We start from the raw sequence: 10,606 nt of genomic DNA on the forward strand, positions 1-10,606 counted from the left end.
ATATCGAGGATAGATTTGAGGACATTGTTCAAGATTTGCTAAGCCAAAGCTTCATTCAATTTTTCATTAGATTCAATTTAGCTTCAAATCAAATCGGTCCAAACCGATGTTGCTGTAATTGTCCTGGTAATTGGTCTATAATCCTTCTAGTCCTCCAAATCACCGATTCAAAAAAATAAATAAATAAAAAAGCTCCAATCTCGTTTTATTAATTTTTTAAGAATATTTTAATTTTCAGTTTACAATAAAACGATAATACGGTACATGGTGCAAACCGACACTAACAGAATCTATTAAAAGTCTACACATCAGGTTATAGAAATGTACATTTTAATGGTTATGTTAGGCTTCTGTTATTATTATATTTACATATTTGTCGGAAACAAAAGAATATTAGATTTGATTTGATGTTTGAAAATTACTAGATCCGTACTGAATCTACGAGTCCACAAATGTCATCCCTAACCTCTTTACTTTATTTCACAATAATTAATGTACGGATTTCCTTATGCTAATCGTTGTTATTACAGTGTTATCTGTGAGGAAGCTCTACATAATAACCATATAAATAATAACCACATACATAATAAATATATAGTATATAATAACCATAAACATAATAACCATATACATAATAAATATATAGTATATAATAAACATATACATAATAACCATATACATAATAAATATATAGTATATAATAAACATATACATAATAAATATATAGTATATAATAAACATATACATAATAAATATATACATAATAAATATATAGTATATAATAAACATATACATAATAGCCATATACATAATAAATATATAGTATATAATAACCATATACATAATAACCATATACATAATAAACATATAGTATATAATAACCATATACATAATAACCATATACATAATAAATAGAGATGAGCGAACATGCTCGTCCGAGCTTGATGCTCGGTCGAGCATTAGGGTACTCGAAACTGCTCGTTGCTCGGACGAATACTTTGCCCGCTCGAGAAAATGGCAGCTCCCGCCGTTTTGCTTTTTGGCGGCCAGAAACAGAGCCAATCACAAGCCAGGAGACTCTGCACTCCACCCAGCATGACGTGGTACCCTTACACGTCGATAGCAGTGGTTGGCTGGCCAGATCAGGTGACCCTGGGATAGACTAGCCGCTGCCCGCGCTGCTCGGATCATTCTGTGTCTGGATGCCGCTAGGGAGAGAGCTGCTGCTGGTCAGGGAAAGCGTTAGGGTGTTCTATTAGCTTACTGTTAGGCAGGAGTGATTCTCCAAGAACCCAACAGCCCTTCTTAGGGCTACAATAACGTTCTACTTTTTTTATTTTAATTTGCATCTTTTACCATTTTGTGAGGAATTAGCAGGGGGACTTGCTACCGTTGTGTTTAGCTCTTAGTGGCACACATATCCATAGCAAAGGCTGAAGTGGCAAAATTCAGTAGGGGTTGGATTTCTATTAGGCAATAACTCAGTGTCATCTCATCTGGCATAGTAGTGTGCTTCCTTTGATACTTGGCTAGAAAATAGCCATAGGAGAATACAAATAGCTTCTTGAAGCCTACAGTAGCGTTCTATATATTTGATTTCTGGTTGATCTGCTGGTGGCTGTAGTTTCTGCAGTGCATGTACTTGCCAATTCTGAGCAATTTGTAGTGAGACTTGCGACCGCTGTGTTCTGCGCTTAGTGGCGCACATAGCCATAGCAAAGGCTGAAGTGGCAAAATTCAGTAGGGGTTGGATTTCTATTAGGCAATAACTCAGTGTCATCTCATCTGGCATAGTAGTGTGCTTCCTTTGATACTTGGCTAGAAAATAGCCATAGGAGAATACAAATAGCTTCTTGAAGCCTACAGTAGCGTTCTATATATTTGATTTCTGGTTGATCTGCTGGTGGCTGTAGTTTCTGCAGTGCATGTACTTGCCAATTCTGAGCAATTTGTAGTGAGACTTGCGACCGCTGTGTTCTGCGCTTAGTGGCGCACATATCCATAGCAAAGGCTGAAGTGGCAAAATTCAGTAGGGGTTGGATTTCTATTAGGCAATAACTCAGTGTCATCTCATCTGGCATAGTAGTGTGCTTCCTTTGATACTTGGCTAGAAAATAGCCATAGGAGAATACAAATAGCTTCTTGAAGCCTACAGTAGCGTTCTATATATTTGATTTCTGGTTGATCTGCTGGTGGCTGTAGTTTCTGCAGTGCATGTACTTGCCAATTCTGAGCAATTTGTAGTGAGACTTGCGACCGCTGTGTTCTGCGCTTAGTGGCGCACATATCCATAGCAAAGGCTGAAGTGGGAAAATTCAGTAGGGGTTGGATTTCTATTAGGCAATAACTCAGTGTCATCTCATCTGGCATAGTAGTGTGCTTCCTTTGATACTTGGCTAGAAAATAGCCATAGGAGAATACAAATAGCTTCTTGAAGCCTACAGTAGCGTTCTATATATTTGATTTCTGGTTGATCTGCTGGTGGCTGTAGTTTCTGCAGTGCATGTACTTGCCAATTCTGAGCAATTTGTAGTGAGACTTGCGACCGCTGTGTTCTGCGCTTAGTGGCGCACATATCCATAGCAAAGGCTGAAGTGGCAAAATTCAGTAGGGGTTGGATTTCTATTAGGCAATAACTCAGTGTCATCTCATCTGGCATAGTAGTGTGCTTCCTTTGATACTTGGCTAGAAAATAGCCATAGCAATAGGATAGGATTGTTTGGTTCTAAAAACTCAAAAAAAAACAAAAAACACAAAAAAAAACAAAAAACACAAAAAAACACACACAAAAAAAAAAAAAAAGTAAAAAAAAAAAAAAAGTTATAACTCTCATTTTAAAAATGTTTAACCCCAGGGCTAGGGGTAGAGGACGAGGGCGGGGACGTGGGCGTCCAACTACTGCAGGGGTCAGAGGCCGTGGTCCTGGGCGGGGTGAGACACCACCTGCTGATGAGGGAGCAGGGGAACGCCGCAGAGCTACACTCCCTAGGTTCATGTCTGAAGTTACTGGGACTCGTGGTAGAGCACTGTTGAGGCCAGAACAGTGCGAACAGGTGATGTCGTGGATTGCTGACAATGCTTCGAGCAATTTGTCCACCACCAGTCAGTCTTCCACGCAGTCCACCCATGTCACCGAAATCCCCACTCCTCCAGCTCCTGCACCTCAGCCTCCTCCCCCCCAGTCTGCCCCCTCCCAGGAAAATTTGCCATTTGAACCGGCATACTCTGAGGAACTGTTTTCTGGACCCTTCCCACAGTCACAAACCACTTGTCCGGTTGCTGCTGAGCAATTTTCCGATGCCCAGGTTTTCCACCAGTCACAGTCTGTGGGTGATGATGACCTTCTTGACGTAGTGGAAGTGTGTAAAGAGGTGTCCGACGATGAGGAGACACGGTTGTCAGACAGTGGGGAAGTTGTTGTCAGGGCAGGAAGTCCGAGGGGGGAGCAGACTGAGGGATCGGAGGATGATGAGGTGACAGACCCAAGCTGGGTTGAGAGGCCGGGTGAACACAGTGCTTCTGAGACGGAGGAGAGTCCTCGACCTGAACAGGTTGGAAGAGGCAGTGGTGGGGCCAGACGGAGAGGCAGGGCCAGAGCTGGTGCATCAGCGCCACTGTCAACTAGTGAAGCTCCCGTGGTGAGGGCTCTTGCGGCGAGGGCTAGATCTTCAGAAGTGTGGAGGTTCTTTAAGGAAACACCGGATGACCGACGGACTGTGGTGTGCAACATTTGCCAAACCAGGCTCAGCAGGGGTTCCACCACTACTAGCTTAACTACCACCAGTATGCGCAGGCATATGAATGCTAAGCACCCCACTCAGTGGCAACAAGCCCGTTCACCTCCGGCCGTGCACACCACTGCTCCTTCCCCTGTGTCAGCTGCTAGTCAGCCCCCTGCCCAGGACCCTGGCCCAAAAACCCCATCGTCGCCTCCACGATCCTCCACAGCATCCACCAGCATTCAGCTCTCCATACCCCAGACGCTGGAGCGGAAACGCAAATATAGTGCAACCCACCCGCACGCCCAAGCCCTTAATGTGCACATCTCCAGATTGCTTAGCCTGGAGATGCTGCCCTATAGGCTAGTAGAGACCGAGGCCTTTCGCAACCTCATGGCGGCGGCCGCCCCTCGGTATTCGGTCCCCAGCCGCCACTACTTTTCCCGATGTGCCGTCCCAGCCCTGCACCAGCACGTGTCAGACAACATCATCCGTGCCCTGACCAACGCCGTTTCTGACAAGGTCCACCTGACCACGGACACGTGGACGAGTGCTGCCGGGCAGGGCCACTATATATCGCTGACGGCACATTGGGTTAACTTGGTGGAGGCTGGGACCGAGACTGACCCTGGGGCTGCTCATATACTGCCGACGCCGAGGATTGCGGGGCCTACCTCGGTCCAGGTGTTTCAGGCCTACTATGCCTCCTCCTCCTCCCACCCCTCCTCCACCTCCTCCTCCGAACTACCATCCGTGGGCACGGCGCCATCAGTCGGTAGCTCTAGGCACAGCAGCAGTGCCGTCGCTAAGCGACAGCAGGCGGTGCTCAAACTGCTGAGCCTAGGCGACAAAAGGCACACCGCCCAAGAGCTATTACAGGGCATCACGGCGCAGACTGATCTGTGGCTGGCACCGCTGAACCTCAAGCCGGGAATGGTTGTGTGTGACAACGGCCGTAACCTGGTGGCGGCTCTGCAACTCGGCAGACTGACACATGTGCCATGCCTGGCCCATGTGTTAAATCTGATAGTGCAGCGTTTCCTCAAGACATACCCCAATCTGTCTGATTTGCTCACGAAGGTGCGCCGCATCTGTGCGCATTTCAGGAAGTCCAGCACAGATGCTGCCACTCTCAGGGCAGCGCAGCGCCGCCTCCAACTGCCCGCTCACCGACTGTTGTGCGACGTGCCCACGAGGTGGAATTCAACACTGACCATGTTATCCAGAGTTTACCAGCAGCGCAGAGCGATTGTAGACTGCCAGATGTCAACTTCCACCAGAACTGGTAGTCAGGTCAGTCAGCTTCCTCAAGTCTACAATGAGGAGTGGACGTGGATGTCTGATATCTGTCAGGTGCTGAGTAACTTTGAGGAGTCAACACAGATGGTCAGTGGCGATGCCGCCATCATCAGCCTCACCATCCCGCTGCTTGGCCTGTTGAAAAACTCTCTGGTCAGCATGAAGTCGGAAGCTTTGCGCTCGTCACAAGAGACGGGGGAAGAATATTCCCTTGTTGATAGCCAAAGCACCCTGAGGTCTGTTTCTCAGCGCATATCGGAGGAGGTGGAGGTGGAGGAGGATGAGGAGGAAGAGGAGGAGAATGTTGGCGAGACACAAGAGGGGACCATTGTTGAGTCCTTCACTGTTCAGCGTGTATGGGCAGAAGAAGAGGAGTTGGAGGAGTTGGAGGAGGAGGAAATGGACAGTCAGGCCAGTGAGGGGAGTGAATTCTTACGCGTTGGTACTCTGGCGCATATGGCAGATTTCATGCTAGGCTGCCTATCCCGTGACCCTCGCGTTCAAAGAATTTATTCCAGCACCGATTACTGGGTGTTCACTCTCCTGGACCCACGGTACAAGCAAAATCTTGCCACTCTCATCCCTGCAGAGGAAAGGAGTGTGAGAATGCATGAATACCAGCAGGCCCTGGTGCACAAGCTGAAACAGTATTTCCCTTCTGACAGCGCTAGCGGCAGAGTGCGTAGTTCTGCGGGACAAGTAGCGAGGGAGAGTAGGCGAGCAGGCAGCTTGTCCAGCACTGGCAAGGGTACGCTTTACAAGGCTTTTGCCAGCTTTATGTCACCCCAGCAAGACACTGTCACCTGTCCCCAGTCTCGGCAGAGTAGGGCTGATCTTTACAGAAAGATGGTGAGGGAGTACGTAGCTGACCATACCATCGTCCTAAATGATCACACAGCTCCCTACAACTACTGGGTTTCAAAGCTGGACATGTGGCACGAACTGGCGCTGTACGCCTTGGAGGTTCTTGCCTGCCCTGCCGCTAGCGTCTTGTCCGAGCGGGTTTTCAGTGCAGCTGGTGGCATCATCACCGATAAGCGTACACGCCTGTCGACTGACAGCGCTGACAGGCTGACGCTTATTAAAATGAATAAAGGCTGGATTTCTCAGAATTTCCAATCTCCACCAGGTGAAGGAAGCTCAACCTGAATAATTGATCCACTCCTCCTCCTCCTCCTCATTTTCCTCCTTCTCCTCCTCTTTGTACAGTAAAGCAGAGGAAAATGGCTATTTTTTGACAGGGCCCACTGGCTCTTGCTATACTTCATGCATTTAATTTTTCTGGAGGGCCACCTACCCGGTCCTCTGTTTGAAACAATTTTTGTGAGTGCCACATACAGGCACTCAATCTATTCCATTTTTCTGGAGGGCCACCTACCCGGTCCTCTGGTTTGAACAATTTTTGGGACTGCCACATACAGGCACTCAATCTATTCCATTTTACTGCAGGGCCACCTACCTGCTCCTCTGGTTTGAAGAATTTTTGGGACTGCCACATACAGGCACTCAATCTATTCCATTTTACTGGAGGGCCACCTACCTGCTCCTCTGGTTTGAAGAATTTTTGGGACTGCCACATACAGGCACTCAATCTATTCCATTTTACTGCAGGGCCACCTACCTGCTCCTCTGGTTTGAACAATTTTTGGGACTGCCACATACAGGCACTCAATCTATTCCATTTTACTGGAGGGCCACCTACCTGCTCCTCTGGTTTGAAACATTTTTGGGACTGCCACATACAGGCACTCAATCTATCCCATTTTACTGGAGGGCCACCTACCTGCTCCTCTGGTTTGAAACATTTTTGGGACTGCCACATACAGGCACTCAATCTATTCCATTTTACTGCAGGGCCACCTACCTGCTCCTCTGGTTTGAAGAATTTTTGGGACTGCCACATACAGGCACTCAATCTATTCCATTTTACTGGAGGGCCACCTACCTGCTCCTCTGGTTTGAAGAATTTTTGGGACTGCCACATACAGGCACTCAATCTATTCCATTTTACTGCAGGGCCACCTACCTGCTCCTCTGGTTTGAACAATTTTTGGGACTGCCACATACAGGCACTCAATCTATTCCATTTTACTGGAGGGCCACCTACCTGCTCCTCTGGTTTGAAACATTTTTGGGACTGCCACATACAGGCACTCAATCTATCCCATTTTACTGGAGGGCCACCTACCTGCTCCTCTGGTTTGAAACATTTTTGGGACTGCCACATACAGGCACTCAATCTATTCCATTTTACTGCAGGGCCACCTACCTGCTCCTCTGGTTTGAACAATTTTTGGGACTGCCACATACAGGCACTAAATCTATTCCATTTTACTGGAGGGCCACCTACCTGCTCCTCTGGTTTGAACAATTTTTGGGACTGCCACATACAGGCACTCAATCTATCCCATTTTACTGGAGGGCCACCTACCTGCTCCTCTGGTTTGAAAAATGTTTGGGACTGCCACATACAGGCACTATCCAAATTAAATTGTCTCCATAGCAGCCTCCACACGTTGTCTCCATTGCTACCTCCAAAAGTCGTCCATATAGCTGCCTCCATACATCGTCCCTTTATCAAACGAGGTGTGTCAGGCAGAAATTTGGGTTGTTTTCATGGATTCCACATCAAAGTTGTTAACTTTGTCGCCACCCTGCTGTGTAATCCACAAAATATACTTGCAAACTTTTACCATTTAGGGATATTATTTCAGCGCTTCTTGCGCATCTGTTTACATTCCCCTCACCCGCCATATCCTAAACTTATAAGAACGCTACTACACTTGATCTTATACAAAAGTGCTGTTTGGGGAGTAGCCTAGAGACAGGGGCTTGGATTTGCGAAAGCTCGCCTGGCAGTGGAGCGCCAGCTCCATGCGCATCATGCGCTTCTTGCGCATCTGTTTACATTCCCCTCACCCGGCATATCCTAAACTTATAAGAACGCTACTACACTTGATCTTATACAAAAGTGCTGTTTGGGGAGTAGCCTAGAGACAGGGGCTTGGATTTGCGAAAGCTCGCCTGGCAGCGGAGCGCCAGCTCCATGCGCATCATGCGCTTCTTGCGCATCTGTTTACATTCCCCTCACCCGGCATATCCTAAACTTATAAGAACGCTACTACACTTGATCTTATACAAAAGTGCTGTTTGGGGAGTAGCCTAGAGACAGGGGCTTGGATTTGCGAAAGCTCGCCTGGCAGCGGAGCGCCAGCTCCATGCGCATCATGCGCTTCTTGCGCATCTGTTTACATTCCCCTCACCCGGCATATCCTAAACTTATAAGAACGCTACTACACTTGATCTTATACAAAAGTGCTGTTTGGGGAGTAGCCTAGAGACAGGGGCTTGGATTGGCGAAAGCTCGCCTGGCAGCGGAGCGCCAGCTCCATGCGCATCATGCGCTTCTTGCGTATCTGTTTACATTCCCCTCACCCGGCATATCCTAAACTTATAAGAACGCTACTACACTTGATCTTATACAAAAGTGCTGTTTGGGGAGTAGCCTAGAGACAGGGGCTTGGATTGGCGAAAGCTCGCCTGGCAGCGGAGCGCCAGCTCCATGCCAAGATCCAACTAACATAGTTTTAACTGCAGCACCTTTAATCTACTACTAGTTCACTGCCTCCATACATGGTCCCCTTATCAAACGAGCTGTGTCAGGCAGAATTTTGGGTTGTTTTCATGGCTTCCATGTTAACTTTGTCGCCACCCTGCTGTGTAATCCACAAAATATACTGGCAAACTTTTATCATGTACCGATATTATTTGAGCACTTCTTGCTCACCTCCTTTGGTTCCTCTCTGCCACCCATTGGTTTGAAGCCTGAGTCCATTTAGGGTATGTCGCCATGACACTCTCTAGCCTGCTGCCGCTGCCTCTGCATGCCGTCCCCTATAGTGTCAGGGTCAATTATTGCATGTTTTAGATGCTATCTAGCCTCATTCGGTCACTCTGTTATGGCCATGCTGTTGCCCATAATTTTGGCATAATGGTGCGTTTAAGCAGCCTCAGAGGCATCCATGCATGCTGCCCCTGCTGTTTCCTGTCCATTTCCGTGGTGTTTCCATCCTTTTCTGAGGTTCCCAGGTGTTTGGCCAAGCTTCCCTGTGCAGAGCCTTGGTCCCCTTGAAAAATGCTCGAGTCTCCCATTGACTTCAATGGGGTTCGTTATTCGAGACGAGCACTCGAGCATCGGGAAAAGTTTGTCTCGAATAACGAGTACCCGAGCATTTTAGTGTTCGCTCATCTCTAATAATAAACATATAGTATATAATAACCATATGCATAATAAACATATACATAATAAATATATACATAATAACCATATACATAATAAATATATAGTATATAATAACCATATACATAATAAATATATACATAATAAACATATAGTACACAATAAGCAATACAGGCAATAAAACATTACAGCTCCGTTTTCCAGTCCCCTGTACTATACCATTACATACTCCATATTACATTGTTACTTTTTAGTTATTCCTCATTCCATGGAAAGCAGATAATGTAAGAATACCCCCCCCCCATCCTTTTTTTCTTCTTTATCTCTTCTGAAATTACATTTCCTGTATTTGACAAAATAGTAATATATAAAATATTTTTTAGGGTCGTTTTGACTTTTGATTTTTTCAGTTTTTTTTCCCACCCTTACTACTTTCTAAAAAGAGAGTGTAGCAAGGTCAGGGCATATAAGACATAGCCAGAGCCATGCATGTCATGTATGAGAAGGCACATCAAGATGGACAACAAGGAACATCAAGATGGTCTTTAGAAATGTCCCCCGCTGTGCCTACCACAGTCATCTCCATTGAGTCCTTTGACCAGGTCAACAAAATTGTCTCTTAGATCTCAAGACTTACATGTAGGACACCAGTGGTACAAATATTATTGGTACCTTCATTTTTGTTTAATTTTTCAATAATATTTTTTTACCATGACTTCCTTTTTATTGACCTCAGCTACGACTGTCAGGTGTGTAGTACATAGAATCTCTTTAGGCCTCATCCTTGGTGCCCAAAAGCAGATAGACTTGTCGAATATCTAGTAAGTTGTCCTAGGGTGGCCATAGGCTGAAAGTAGGAACCCCTGGAGTAGTGGTTACAGTGAGGTCAGGGTTGTCTCCTAAAATAACTAGGAAGAATGAGTGTCACATTTACTACCATAACCTTAAAGCAGTAGATTTATAGGTTCTAAGAACCAGCACCAACACGGCTATGAGGCTCATTAAAGTGTAACCACACCTGAGAATCCCAGGCTGCTATAAGTCATCAGGTTTGGAGTTTAGTTTGAGAATATTGATTAGGCTAGGGGCAGCATGGTGGCTCAGTGGTTAGCGCTACAGCCTTGCAGCACTGGGGTCCTGGGTTCAAGTCCCATCCAGGTCAACATCTGCAACGAGTTTGTAAGTTCTCCTCATGTTTTTGTGAGTTTTCTCCAAAACATACTGGTAGATTGATTAGATTGTGAGCCCCATGGGGACAGGGTCTGATTTGGCAAACTCTGTGAAGTGCTGTATAATCTGTGTGCGATATATAAATAACGGAATTATTATTAATTATAACTTCCATACG

This window comes from Engystomops pustulosus, chromosome 4 (genome assembly GCF_040894005.1).
Source record: "Engystomops pustulosus chromosome 4, aEngPut4.maternal, whole genome shotgun sequence".
Classification (NCBI taxonomy): Eukaryota; Metazoa; Chordata; class Amphibia; order Anura; family Leptodactylidae; genus Engystomops; species Engystomops pustulosus.